Source organism: Gossypium arboreum, chromosome 10 (assembly GCF_025698485.1).
Source record: "Gossypium arboreum isolate Shixiya-1 chromosome 10, ASM2569848v2, whole genome shotgun sequence".
NCBI classification, from domain to species: Eukaryota; Viridiplantae; Streptophyta; class Magnoliopsida; order Malvales; family Malvaceae; genus Gossypium; species Gossypium arboreum.
The window spans coordinates 121,460,488-121,476,240 of NC_069079.1; the positions used below are offsets into that span (position 1 = coordinate 121,460,488).

Genomic DNA, 15,753 nt, shown 5'->3' on the forward strand with positions numbered 1-15,753 from the left:
GGACTTAAATTTATATGTATAGAATTCTGAATGAGTCTATTTTTAATAAAAATAAATGATAACATCATTTGAATTCTGTATAAATAGATAATTTATTTTTAGTGAAGAAGGGTTAGAACCATTAGACAACAGAACAGGGGTGAATTTGAAGAATAAACTGTACTGATTGGATAAACTAAAATTTCTGAAAATTTTATGGTAAAAATATATATGAGTCTAGTTTCAGGGAAAATTAACGGATCTTAATTTGGAGTTCCATAGCTCAAGTTATAAATGATTTAGTGACTATTACTCAAGTAGACAGCTTTGAATGAACTATAAATAATAGTTGAATTATAGAGAATGTTGCATATGAACATGAAATGTATTAAATTGATAATTAAATTTATTTATTTAGATCCAGAAGATTCAAATACGAAGCTAGATCGAGGAAAGGAAAAAGTTCGGGATTAGTAGATTTTTACTGTTTACAAACAAGTATCAAGGTAAGTTCGTGTAACTTGAATTATATTCTTAAATGCTTGATATTGTATGTTATTGATGTGAATATGATTTGAGTGTTCATTGTATGAAAATTAATGAAACATTGATATATTTGATAAAATGGGAAGAAATCCCGTTTGAATGAAAGGAAAATTCGATGGATCTCTGAAAAGGAATTGACGGTAAAAAGGATCTAGCCCGGACGGGTGATCCTATCCTGATATAGCCCTCCCGAAGAATATGTGTAAAATGGATTTAGCCCGGACGGGTAATCCGAATTAGGGTCTCAATTTAGCTCGGACTGGTAATTGATCCAAGCTCATTAGAGTAATTGTCGCTGCGGGGATTTAGCCTGGACCGTAATCCCGACAATACTCTATGAGTTTATATTGCAGAGGATTTAGCCTGGACTGGTAATCCCACTGCAAGGTTGAGGTTCGCGGGAGTGTGCTCTCTGAAATGGATATGTGCACACACATGAATATGAATTCACGGACTTGGAATTGTACACTAAAAGTGTACCTCTGAAAATCCATCGAAAATTCCAAGAAATTCAACGGGATAAATATGGAAAAATAACAAGGAAATGGAAATCATGGTATTGACGAGCTCATCAATCATGGTATATATATTATTGATACATGGAAATTATTGTACTAACTTGAATGTTGAGTTTGTGCATATTAGGGTAATAATGCATTGAATGGATATATGGATGTTTATGGTATTGTATTAAAAATATTAGGTAAGTATAATTCTTGTTACATGAGCTTACTAAGCACGAAGTGCTTACCCCGTTTCCTTTTTCCCTGTTTTGTAGTGTTAGGAGCTCGGAGGTCGGATTTGGTCGGAGACACATCACACTGTCAACCTCAGGATTTCGGTATATAAAGAAACTTTATTTTGGAAATCAATGGCATGTATAAGCTAACAAAGTAAATGTTAACGTGAAATGAATGTAAAGTTAGCCATTAGTATGGTTAACAAACCTGGTTTTAGATATGTGATGACGTTATCTTATAAATATGCATGAATTTATCTTGAAAATATGTTGAATTGATTTGGTTGATGTGGATTGGTCTCGATTTAATATTGCAGGGAAGGTTAGATATTTATAAAGGGGCTATATTGAATATAAAAAAAAAATTTAATTCGTAAATTCCGGTAATGCCTCGTACCCTATTCCGGCAATGAATACGGGTAGGGGTATTACAGGGATAAAATCAACCCATCTAACCCTACACACCATAGAGTACCGTAGTACGACACATGTTATAAGTATGTAGTTTAGCTGCCAGATAACAGGCTTATGAAGCCTTACAGTAACTTCATTCTTTTTATCAAACCCACCCCGATACTATGCATCATACAATAATGGCATGCTAAAATGCAGATTAACAAACATATACTCATAATCAGAACAGATCATATAAACGTACTAAGTGTACATGTTATCCCATACATTACAATATCATATAACAAAACAGGGGTCTAAGAAAAGCTTACTGACCCTACGACACGTCACAGTCGTCTTGGGCGACCCATGCAACCTTACAGTACATTTCAGAAAAATGGGCTCACACGCCCATGTGGCATACCTGTATGAGCCATATCACACGGCCTGGCCCAAATTTCCATACACCTGCGTGGTTCACCCGTGTGGCCCACACGGCCCAATTAACCGAGCTCGTATCTCGCACACGATTTACCAGCCATCACACAGCCGTGTCCGTCACGCCCGTATAGTGCATGCACGGCCTGGTTCATCGACCATACGCCCGTGTACTGTCACACGGCCTACCACAGGGGCGACCACATGCCCGTGTAGCATCGACAGAATCGTTTTCAGCTTTCATTGATTCTCGTTTTCTGTGCAATTGGAGTACATACCTGTTACGATTCGATGCTTAAACGATCCTTGAGCACTACAGAAGATATATTAGACCAATATATCGCTCAGTTAATTCCCTCACTTCAACATCCAATCAAGACTCCCAACTGTAAACCAGGCAACTAAGCCAAAAACAATTCGAGAAACTTACTGCGACGAAAACGATAACCAGTAGTGATGCTGTCTTTGAGAGCACCAAAAATATCCTATTCCCTGTAAAATAATGAAAAAGAAATAGTAAAGGGAAGTAGGGTCGAATCCTCGTGGACCGGATTATACGAATGCTTGTCTCTCGAAATCTGAAAAGCAACTGCCCCAAGGAAACTGCGTTCTCGGAAAAAAATAAAAAAGAATTTAAGAATTGATTTTGGAAGCGAAAATAAAATAAAAACAGAATTTAAAGTTGATCAAATTATGATTACGAAAATAATAAAAATAATAAAGAGAGTTTTAAGAGAAAAGAAATTCTTACGGAAAGTTTCACCTCGGTTGTCTCATTCCGCCTTGGGCTCAATCCTTGGCTTTTGGATGATCCTTCTCGACTCAAGTAAGCTTTGTTATAGTGGAAGAGGACGCCACGACCACCAGCTCCAAAGATTAGATTTACGATTTTTAGGGAACCTGGCAATAATCTATGCTAGATCAACGCTTCTCAATGGCGAATCCCATGCCATTTTGTCTCTTTAGCTCGCCAACCTCTGACGCAGTAAGTTAACGAACCGACTATGCAGTCCTTCCAAAACATACAAAGCGGCCGCCTTTGCATATGCTGAAAAGCTTACTTCTTAAGGGCCATGGACGGAAGCGTTAGCCCATAGTGCGGAGAAACGATGAATACTTGGCGAGAAGGCTAAGTACGGATTCTAGGCCTCAAGAACCCTTTTTGGGGAAATATTGACAACTTTTGGCTAGAAGGGTTTTTTAGTGGCTCATGATAATGGAGGGAAAACAAATAAATAAAAATTTGGAAAAAGAAATTTTATTGAAAGAAATATGAAAGAACAAAAGACTTTTGGGGGAGAGTGTTTACAGAAAAAGATGCCCCCAAATAGAGTCACTTCACCCCTTATTTATAGTGCTAGGGAGATAGTCTAATTGAACTTAAATTTTAAAAAGATAAATACATTTAATTAAAGATAAACAAAGATAATTAAAATAAAATCCTAAATTTGAATAATCCTAATAATTATCTTAATATTAATTATCCTAATAGAATAAAATAAAATAGAGTCTTCCAAAATAAAATCTCTTCTATTTGTTTTTAAGTCCTTGTGCCTTCTATGTTCGCACTTTTGGCACCATATTTGTCCCACGTTGTATATTGGCCCATTTAATCTCCAAATTGACGCTTTTTCGCTTGAATTTACTTTTCGCCTCCAATTTAGTCCCTAAAAGATAAAAAGACATAAATAGCTCAAATTAGTAGGCTCAAGCTCAAAATTAACACATGATTAATATATAAAAACACGTCATTTTAGAGTATTATCAAATTCCCCCTACTTAGCCCATGCTTGCCCTCAAGTATGGTTCCTATCGACTGTGAAAGCTAGATTCTGCCATAAAAGAAATATCACTCCAAAGTTTCATAAAAATTAGTTAAAAACGCATATGAAAAATAAAGAGACCTCTAAGCTTGCTTTAAGTAAAACAGAAAAAGTATTCCAATTATTTCACACAAAAATTAAGATCGACTTGAGTTATGCCATTTAGGTAAATTACCAAACCTACTAAGACACCTTAATTATTTCCTCCTTTAGTCCCCAAGTGCAACTTTATTAGTACTTATTTTTTCTTTTTTTTCCTTTTTGATTTTTTATTTTATTTAAAATTTTATTATTATTTATTTACTTAGGAATATATTAAACCTTTTGACGCTGAGAGAGATGACAACCCAAGCACCCCACCCAAAGTTACTCAAATTAACATACTCCTAAAATTATTTATTTCCTAAGGTTAGCGGAGTTTTACCCAACACGTCACACAACCTTTTGACGCTAAGTAGAATGACAACCCAAGCACCCTACCCGGTTACTCGATCGATCCACGATTTGAGCCATACTCATAACCTCGGCTAGCGGAGTTTTACTTGTCACATCACACAACCTTTTGACGCGAAGTAGAATGACAACCCAAGCACCCTACCCCGGTTACTCAGTCAGTCATGATCTAAGCTGTACTCATAACCATGGAAAACATTTATTAAAAATTAAACGATATTTAAAATTCTTGAGAACTCAAAAAAGAAAAAAAAATTAAGTGTCAAAAATAAGTTTCAATAATCACCTAATAGCCATGAACATTAATTAAGCATGCAATCATTTTAAGTGTTCACTTTATATTAAACTTGATCAATTTTACGAAAAGCAAGATAGAATTAACCCTATTAATCACAATTATTTTTAGCCTAATAAAAATAAAACAGTGGAGATGGAATCGATTATGGGAAAAATCATAACTTCCTTAGAAGGTAAGAATCATGCATGAAAGTCAAACAGTAGGCAATTCCTGGTAAAATCTTAGGCATGAAAAGTAGCAGGATATTCTTAAAATAAATAGGCAGAAACGAGCACAAAACAACAACAACAACAATATGACAAAGAAAAATAGCGGTAATAACAAAATAACGAAGAATGCCTCCCCACTTAAAACACATAGTCCTCGATGTGAAAGTAAAAGGAAAAAAAATAGGTGGAGAACAAAAAAAAAGTTTAGAAAAACTCCCCATGTAGTTACCGACGGTTGGCGCATACGGTGGAGAAGAAGATGGCGAAGCGGCAAGAGATGGAGACGGGGTGGGTGACGTGTGCAATGTTGGTCCAGTTTCGGGTTCTCACCATGGTGGCTAAGAAATCGACGGTGGGTGGTGGAGGAGAAAGGAGTCGGCGGTTATGGAGAAATTTGTGGGAAAAAAATGTAAGGTTTGGGGGTTTTATTTGCTGAAAAGGGGTGTTTGGCTGCAGGTTTTGGGGATTCTAACGCTGGAATAGGACTGTTTGGCTGCAGAGATATAGCATTCTGGGCTGGAATAGAACTGTTTGGCAGCAGGGATATGGCATTTTGGGTTGGAATAGAACTGTTTGGTACCATGGATTGGGTTGTTTTGGTGCACACTTTCTGTCTTTTTTTTTTATTCGTATTTTCGCTCCATTTCACCTAGATGGAAGAAGAGAAATTTATTAATATTTAAATAAAATAAAATAAAAATAAAATAAAATAATAAATAATAAAATAAAAAATAAATAAAAATAAAAATAAAAATAAAAATAAAAATAAAAAGAAAGATTGGGTTGCTTCCCAACAAGCGCTTATTTAACGTCGCTAGCTTGACCCCTCAACTAGTATTGGTGCTGTTCCAGCTGAATTCTTTTGTTCTTATGAGCTTGGAAATTCTCATTTTTTAACACGTCCACCATATTTGGGTTTAATTGTCCTTGCGCCTCTTTCTTTGGCTCCGTATTTTCCTCCAAGGGGCTGATCCCTTTTAAGTCGGCAATGGTCTCATCATTCTCTAAAAATGTGCATTTGAGATGTTCAGGAAGTGGATTTAATTTCAGATCTGGTGCCTGCACAACAGGAGGTAGAAGTTTAGTATTCATGGGAGCCAATAATTTATTAACAGATTCTAAATCATCAAACATCATTTTAGGTTTATCTCCATAAGATGGCTCAAAAGTTTTTTCTACTGATGAGTCAATTATGTCGACACGGTTTACGTCCAAGACTTCACTTGGGTGACTAATAGTGCCATAAACGTTAAACTTCACAATCTCCCGTCAAACTCCATCGTGAGGGTTCCGTCAGACATCAATCTTAGTATTCGCAGATTAAGGAAAGGTCGCCCAACAAGATGTCTGAAGACCCAGGAGCGTTATCCTCCTCCATTTTTATCACATAAAAATCTGCAGGGAAGATAAGCCCATTGACTTTGACTAATACGTCCTCGAGGACCCCTTCGGGATGCACAATGGACCTGTCTACCAACTGAATGGTAACACCTGTCTTTGTCAAAAAACCCGCGTTAAGTGATTCATAAATAGAATAAGGCATTACATTTATCGAGGCCCCTAAATCACACATAGCCTTCTTAATTCCCAATTGGCCAATTTTGTATGGAATAGCGAACATACCCCTATCTTTGCATTTAACCGGCATTTTTCGCTGTAGAACTGCAGAAACATTCTCACCAACACTTACCTTTTCATTACCTGTTAGTTTTCGTTTGTTGGTGCAAAGTTCTTTGAGGAACTTGGCATACCGCGAATCTGCCTAATGGCATCTAACGATGGTAAGTTGATCTCAACATTCACCGAATGTTTCGAGGATCTCCTTGTCTTTCTTACTTTTTCGACACTGATTTAATCGTCCTGGGAATGGAGGTTGGATTTTCACAGTGGGGGTTTCGCTCGGATCTATTCGTCGCTTCTGGAGTTTCTGGCGATTTCTTGACCAAGATTCTTGCCGAGAACTGGTTCCGTGACCTTTCCGCTTCAGAACGCGTTCGCATTCGCATTCTGCCTCGGGTTTGGTTCTGTTTGTGATGGCAATTTCCCTTGAGAGTTTAATTTCTCAATTGATGTGGTCAACTCCTTTATGGATGCTTCGGTTTTCTGCTGAAAACCCTTCATTTCTATTTGGAAATTGAGAGTTTGCTATTGAAAATCAAGGACATTAGTTGCTATTTTATTGACCAAAGTTTCTAGGGAATTACCTGAATCTTGTAGCTGTTGTGGGACTTGATTTTGGTATGGCTGGTTATATTGTGGATTAGCCCCATAACTAAAATTAGGGTGGTCCCTCCATCCTGGGTTGTAGGTATTGGCGTAAGGGTCGTATCGTCTTTGTGGTGGCCTAGGAAAATTTCCCACAGCATCTAAATGAGCCATAGAATATTCACACAGACTAGGGCACGCATCAGTCGTATGTTCAGGTGTAGCACATATTCCACATACTCGGGCTGGTTTCGATTTTTCTGTAACAAGGGAATTCACAATATTAGTAAGTCTATCAAGTCTATCTTCAATGGTAGAATTACTTAGCTAGTGAACCCTTCTAGGGGGTTCAGGATTGGCTCGAAATTGCTGGGAATTCGCAGCCATTGTGGAGATTAAGTCTCTTGCTTGTTGTGGAGTCATGTTGACTAACGCTCCTCCACTCGCGGCATCTACTATATTCATCTCCATGAGTTTCAAGCCTTCATAAAAGTACTGAAGCAAAGACTGTTCCGTTATACCGTGCTATGGGCAACTTGCACACAACTTCTTAAATCGCTCCCAATAGTCGTATAGAGTCTCTGCGTCTTTTTGCCTTATGCCCACGATTTCTCTTCTTAACTCAAATTACTTCGTGATGCGGGGAAAAACCTGTTAAGGAATAAACGAGATAGATCAGCCCAAGTTGTAATAGATCTAGGAGGTAAATAAAATAACCATTCCCTGGCTGAATCTGCTAGAGAAAAAAGGAAAGCGCGCAATTTAATTTAACCATATGGAATTCTTTTAAATGCTTGTGGGGGTTTTCATTTTGTAACCCACGGAAAGTTGGCAGTAGCTGAATCAAGCCTGACTTTAATTCAAAATCAGTATCCATAGTGGGATACGCGATGCATAGTGGCGGTTGTTCTGTTTGGCGCTTGACCAGCTCTTAATTGTCTGAGGCATAAGTTGAGGTGTTAAATTAGGGTTTTCGTTAACCCTAGTGTTCAGCACTTCTTCAGGGGAATCGACTTCTTCTTTTTTACTTTCTAACGTTTGAGTAGGGTTTTCATTAACCCTAGACTCTACTTCGTCGTCGATTCTAATTTCTCGGCGGTGGATTGCTTTGAGTTCCAACCACCATCGATCGCTTTTTCCTTAGTTTTGTTTCCTTTCGATTAGCTTTCGTAGTCTTTTCGATTTCTGAGTCGAACGCAAGAGTACCTGGAGCAGATCTGGTCATAGAAAACAAAGAAAAACAAGATTAGTATGTTGCTGATCCCCGGCAACGGCGCCAAAATTTGATGCGATCGTTAAGAGCACAAAAAATATCCTATTCCCTGTAAAATAATGAAAAAGAAATAGTAAAGGGGAAGTAGGGTAGAATCCTCGGGACCAAATTATACGAATGCTTGTCTCTCGAAATCCTGGGCAGAATCGTGCCCAAGGAAACCTGCGTTCCTGGAAAAAAATAAAAAACAGAATTTAAGAATTGATTTTGAAAGCGAAAATAAAATAAAAACAGAATTTAAAGTTTACTGAAATTATGATTACGAAAATAATAAAAATAATAAAGAGAGTTTTAAGAGAAAAGAAATTCTTATGGGAAAGTTCCAGCCTCCGGTTGTCTCATTCCTCCTTGGTCTCAATCTTTGGCTTTTGGATGATCTTTCTCGACTCAAGTAAGCCAGTTATAGTGGAAGATGATGCCTACGACCACCAGCTCCAAAGATTAGATTTACGATTTTTAGGGAACCTGACTCTAGCCAGTAATCTATGCTAGATCAACGCTTCTCAATGGCGAATCCCACGCCATTTTGTCTCTTTGGCTCGCTAACCTCTGACGCAGTAAGTTAACGAATCGACTCTGCAGTCCTTCCAAAACATACAAAGCGGCCGCCTTTGCATATGCTGAAAAGCTTACTTCTTAAGGGCCATGGACAGAAGCGTCAGCCCGTAGTACGGAGAAACAATGAATACTTGGCGAGAAGGCTAAGTACGGATTCTAACCCTCAAGAACCCTTTTTGGGGAAACATTGACAACTTTTGGCTAGAAGGGTTTTTTAGTGGCTCATGATAATGGAGGGAAAGCAAATAAATAAAAATATGAAAAAAGAAATTTTATTGAAAAGAAATATGAAAGAACAAAAGATTTTTGGGGGAGAGTGTTTACAGAAAAAGATGCCCCCAAATAGAGTCACTTCACCCCTTATTTATAGTGCTAGGGTGATAGTCTAATTGAACTTAAATTCTAAAAAGATAAATATATTTAATTAAAGATAAACAAAGATAATTAAAATAAAATCCTAAATTTGAATAATCCTAATAATTATCTTAATATTAATTATCCTAATAAAATAAAATAAAATAGAGTCTTCCAAAATAAAATCTCTTCTATTTGCTTTTAAGTCCTTGTGCCTTCCATGTTCGCACTTTTGACACCATATTTGTCCCACGTTGCATATTGGCCCATTTAATCTCCAAATTGACGCTTTTTCCCTTGAATTTACTTTTCGCCTCCAATTTAGTCCCTAAAAGATAAAAAAACATAAATAGCTCAAATTAGTAGGCTCAAGCTCAAAATAAACACATGATTAATATATAAAAACACGTCATTTTAGAGTATTATCAAGTAGTCACACATAGGTGCCTGAGTTGACACAGTCTTGAGCTTCTCAAAGCTCTCCTATTGTGCATCAGTCCACACAAAAGGAACTCCCTTGCGCAATAACTTAGTCATCTGAGCAGCAATCAAAGAGAACCCCTTTACGAAACGTCGATAATATCCTGTTAGTCCCAAAAAACTACGAATTTTTGACACATTCTTCGGTTGTTTTCAACTCAACACAGCCTCAATCTTATGAGGATCCACACGAATCCCCTTCGCAGAAACCACATGTCCTAGAAATGTCACTTCCCGCAGCCAGAACTCACACTTGCTGGACTTCGCATACAACTGTTTCTCGCGAAGAATCTGAAGAACCACCCTGAGATGCTCATCGTGCTGATCCTCTGTTTTAGAATACACCAAGATATCATTGATGAATACCACTATGAACTAATCTAAGTAGGGTTGGATCACACTATTCATCAAGTCCATGAATGCCGCTGTTGCATTAGTTAACCCAAAGGGCATAACTAGGAACTCGTAGTGTCCATAACGAGTCCTAAATGCTGTCTTATGCATATTGGCCTCCTTTACTCTCAATTGATGATAACCTGACCGCAGATCAATCTTAAAAAACACTGAAGCCCCTCTGAACTGGTTGAACAAGTCATCTATCTCGGAAGTGGGTATTTATTCTTAATTGTTAACTTGTTCAGTTGACGGTAGTCGATACACATCCTCATTGTACCGTCCTTTTTCTTCACAAATAGAACCGGTGCTCCCCACGAAGACACACTGGGACGAATAAACCCACGATTTAATACCTCCTGAATCTGGGCCTTAAGTTCTATCAGCTCTTTTGGTGCCATTCGAAAAGAGGCGATAGACACCAAAGCTGTGCTCGGAACCAACTCCATCCCAAACTCCACCTTACGGTTCGGAGGTAATCCCGGTTGTTCCTCTGGGAAAAAATCTAGAAAGTCCCTCACCATCCGGATGTCCTTAACCGAAGAGTCTTAGATTCAGCAATACTGATATAAGCCAAGTATGCCTCACACCCCTTTCTTACTGACTTCTCTTCTACTAATGCAGATATCACATTAGTCAGATAATCTAATCGTTCCCCAATCGCGACTACTTCAATACCTTTCTTGATTCTTAGAACAATCCTTTTTGCAGCACAATCCAGACTCACTCAGTGTTTAACCAACCACTCCGTACCCAAAATCAGATCAAACTCCCCAAATAGAAGCTCCATCAAATCAGCCAGAAATACAGTCCCTTGGACCTCTAACAGAACGTCTCTAAACAGTTTATTAACTCTAACAGACTGCCCCAACGGACTCACCACTGTTATTTCACTAAAAGTGCTCTTAAATGGTAACTCCAAGGTCTTAGACACCGTACTAGCTACGTAAGAATGTGTAGAGTCAATATCTATCAATGCAAAGTAAGGTACATTAAAAATTAAAAATGTACCAGTGATGATGTCCTGAGTATCTCGGTCCTTACGACGACATGCAGCATAAACCAATGTAGGCTATCTCGCCTCAGTCGATCCAGCACCTCTGCCCGATGCTCTCTACCCTCGGCCCACGTCGTTACCACCCCTAGCCTAACCTTGGCCCCTAGGTGGCTGCTGAACTACCTTTTGCGGCTATGCAGTCTCAATGGTCGGAGCTTGCATCTGATTAATCCTCAATGGACAGTCTTTAACACGATGCTTAGTAGACCCACATCTAAGACAAGCTCTAGTAGCCCTTCAACACTCGCTCGGGTGGCGCCTATTATAGTGCTGACAAATCGTCACCTCAGAAGGTCTAACAGTAGGCCCAACTCTCACGGGCCCATCAGACATTGCCTTTTTTCTAGGCCTCAACTCAAAATTCAAAGGCTCTGCATCCCTCTTAGCCTTCCTTCTATCTCGGTTTTGACACTCAGCTCGCTTTACTTCTTCAGCAATCTTGGCCTTCTTGACCAACACAGTAAACTCTCGCTCCCTCTGCAGAGCTATTAGCATTCTCAAGTTATCCCTAACGCCGTCCTCAAAACGGACACAGCACTCATACTCTGTCGCCACCAAGCCTCGCGCATAACTGCTCATTCTCAGAAACTCGGCCTCATATGTGGCCACTGAACGATCTCTCTGAGTAAGATTAAAGAACTCTCGCCTCCTAACGTCAATATAACTGGCCCCCACATATTTGCCCTGGAAAACCGTCTTAAACAAATCCCATGATAACCGGTCAGGCTGAGTGACCTCTTTAACCGTCAACTACCACTGATACACTTCATCGCGAAGCAATGAAATAGCCCCCTTGAGCTTTTTCTCAGCAGAAAAATCCAGATCGTCCATAATGCGTTCCATGGCCTCCATCCAGTATTTGGTCACATTAGGAGCAACTCCAGCGATGCCCCTAAATACCTCAGCCCAATTGGACCGGAGTAGTTCCGTAACTGACCCACGGCCCCCAGAAACAGTGTTGGACCCATCGACCTTCTCCAAAATTTGTAGCATGGCTTGGGACAGTGCGTCATCCCCAACCGCATGATCTTGAGACCCAGACCCAATCTCTATCGCAGGTGATACTAGCGTCTCATTGGTATCCAAATTCGGAATCGTATCAGATGCTAAGGACTCAACTCGAGCCCTTCTACGACCTTTACCTCGACCTCTAGTACCCCGTTCACGAGTACCACATGAGCTTATCATAATTTCGAATTAATCTGTATTAAAAATTTTATGCAAATCAGTTTACAATTTCGATATTTGTTAATAGATATTTTATGCAGTAAAGTTATCAGAGTATTCAGAGTCTGTTATCGTAAATCACAGTTTACTACGGTTTTCAGTCTATACTACCTAGAGTGTTTCTATAAAGTTTACTACCTACAGTAGTTTCATAACATACTAACAGTATTTTCAGACAGATCCAAATAAAATTTCAATATATTCTAAGCATGCTTTCAGACAATTCTAAATAGAGTTTCAGAAACTTACAGGATAAGCACCGAAGACTCAATGTACCACGGTTTATCAAAAATATTTCATATCGTTTTGCAAATCGTTTCTTAAAAACCAAATTTAAAACTCAATCCACAGCTGAGTTTTGCAACCTGACTCTGATACCACTAAATGTAATACCCTGAACCCGGATTAGACGTTACGGTCGAATTCAGTAATGTCACATGAGAGTGTTTTTGGAAAACCGTTTCAATACATAAAAATCGTTCCAATTATTATCCTTTACTTAGTTTGAAAAAACCGTTTAATTATTAATTGGCTCGAAAACATTTCTTAATATGCGAAGCTTTAAAATCCCAACTACTCTTGGTGTTGTTTAACTTACGAAAACCTTAGTTAATTTTACAAAAACATGTTTAGCCGCTGCAGATTATATTCTAAAATTACAGTTTAAAAACCCAAATTAATCAAAAATCCAAGTCCATAATTATAACAAATATCCCCAAAATAGTAATAGAATAACGTGATAGAATATTTAAACATAACCCATGAGTAAGTGGCCGTGGTCACCGTCGAGTCTTTTACTGCACCGATCCACTTACTGTTGGGGATTACCTACACAGATAAACAAATAAAAGGGGTGAGTTTTCGCAAACTCGATATATGCATCCCCACAGTCCAGCATGCATACAATCAGATAACAAAATACAGTCATAATTCAGGCCTGAACCCTTACCGTATTGGTGTGGGCTATAGCCTACTCAGAAACAGAATCAGTTACAACTTAGGGCCTTAGTCCATCTTAGATATAGCATGCATAACAGATCAGAATAACAGAAACATGCCCACCAACCCTGCAAACCAACTCCATCCAACTCAACACACCATGTGAGAATAAAATCGACCCACCCATCCCTACACTCTAAATTTGGGGATAAAATCAACCCATCTAACCCTACATACCATAGATTACCATAGTGCGGCACATGTTATAAGTATGCAGCTTAGGTGCCAGATAACAGGCTTATGAAGCCTTACAGTAACTTCCTTCTCTTTATCGAACCCACCCAATGCTATGCATCATACAAGAATAGCATGCTAAAATCCAGATTAACAGACATATACTCATAATCAAAACAAATCATATATACGTACTAAGTGTACATGTTATCCCATACATTACAATATCATATCACAGAACATGGGTCAAAGAAATGCTTACCGACCCTACGACAGGTCACAATCGTCTTAAGCGACCTGTGCAACCTTAAAGTACATTTCAAAAAAATGGGCTCACACGCCTATTTGGCCTGCCCGTGTGGGCCCACACGCTCATGTGGCCCACACGGCCCAAATTAGCCTTGGCTATATGGATCACACGGCCTGGCCCAAATTCTTACACGCCCGTATGGTTCATCCGTGTAGGTCCATACACCGGTGTGGCCTACACGGCCTAATTGACTGAGCCCGTGTCTCGTATATGGCCTACCAGCCATCACACGGCTGTATCCGTCATGCCTGTGTCGTGCGCGTACGACCTAGTTCGTTGACCACATCCCCGTGTACTGTCACACGGCCTACCACACGGGCAACCACACGTCCATGTGGCATTGACATAATCGTTTTTTACTTTCATCGATTCTCATTTTCTATGCAATCAGAGTACACACCTTTTACAATTCAATGTTTAAACGATCCTCGAGCATTATAGAACTTATATTAGACTAATATATCACTTAGCTAATTCCCTCACTTCAACATCCAATCAAGACTCCCAACTGTAAACCTGACAACTAAGCCAACAACGATTTGAGAAACTTACTGCGACGAAAACGATAACCAGCAGTCACACCCAGGAAACTCGATTAAAACCTTCGAACAGTACCTAACTGAGAGCAAAAACAAAACCTTTCATTATTCACTTAATCAGAATATAACTAAAACGAACATAATGGACTTACTGAAATTTCGATGAAAACGATGTGCAGGAAGAAAGTTGAAGAAGGATCAAAACAAGAAAAGAGCAAAACGACAGCAAGGGAAAGGAGAAACTGCAGCAAGGGAAAGGAGAAGAAAACGACAGAGATAGCAAAAGAGGGAAAACGCAAAGGTTTTGGAAAAACAAAACTGAAAGAATACTCGATAACTACCGCTAATCCCTTCTCTCCACCAACCAGCATTTTATTGAAACTCAAACTCCTACACGGCACTAGCAGCAAAATGTAAATCCCTTGCTCGAACAAAGAGTCGAACCCTAGACTGTCCAATCACTAAACACTTCACTTATCCATTAGACCAGCAGGCCCATTCTTGCATATTTTAATAAACCAATACTTATAAGTCTACTAACCAAAGGTAAGGCTTTATTCAAACAAAAACCAAAATTTGCCAAAGCTAGAGCTTGAACTTGGGACCTCACACACACACCCAGAACACTTAACTACTGAAGCAGATACACATTTGTGTTAAATAATTATGGAAACAAATTTATAAAATTTGGGGCGTTACACTGATAATATTATTACTAACTATCTTAGCAGATCTTATGGATAGAGGTAAAAAACCTCTAGAACAAGTTGGAGAATGGACCATAGTCCATAAAAAGCCTAACAAAGGGAAATCAATAACTACTAGTCAAGGATTTATTAAGACATCTCCACAGCTATCATTCTATTCTAACCAAGGATATTATATTCTTTATCCAATGGTAAGACCACCAGTTGGATCTCAATTATTTTCTACACCAAGTATGGTAAGCCAATACCCTTGGTCCCAAGATACAAATTCGGTATTTCAAGCCAGTTATGCCGAAATGATCAAAAGAGCAGAAAATTTGTTGAAACAACAACAAATTCCAGAAATAAAAGATTTTTATAATCCAGGATTATCAAGTGAAATTTATAATTTTATCAATGAAATATGGAAAACCCATATTTTAGAACAAAGAGATAATTTTAGAAGAGCTCTTACAAAGCTTTCACAATTCTTAATTGAAAAAACAACTAAAGAAATTGAAGCTCATGAATTATTATTAAAATCTATTTTATATAGAGATTGGGAAGAGCTTGATATAGAATATATGGATATTAAGGAGATAAACAATCTTCTTGATATA

The 15,753-nt window shown here is 38.5% G+C and overlaps 1 long non-coding RNA gene across 1 annotated transcript; it reads left to right on the forward strand.

The window, feature by feature from the left end:
- Window positions 1-325: 325 nt before the first annotated feature.
- LOC128281579 (uncharacterized) lies at window positions 326-1,530 on the forward strand. Its single transcript, XR_008271814.1, has 2 exons — window positions 326-485; window positions 1,304-1,530. It is a non-coding gene; the product is annotated as an uncharacterized LOC128281579 (long non-coding RNA).
- Window positions 1,531-15,753: the final 14,223 nt, after the last annotated feature.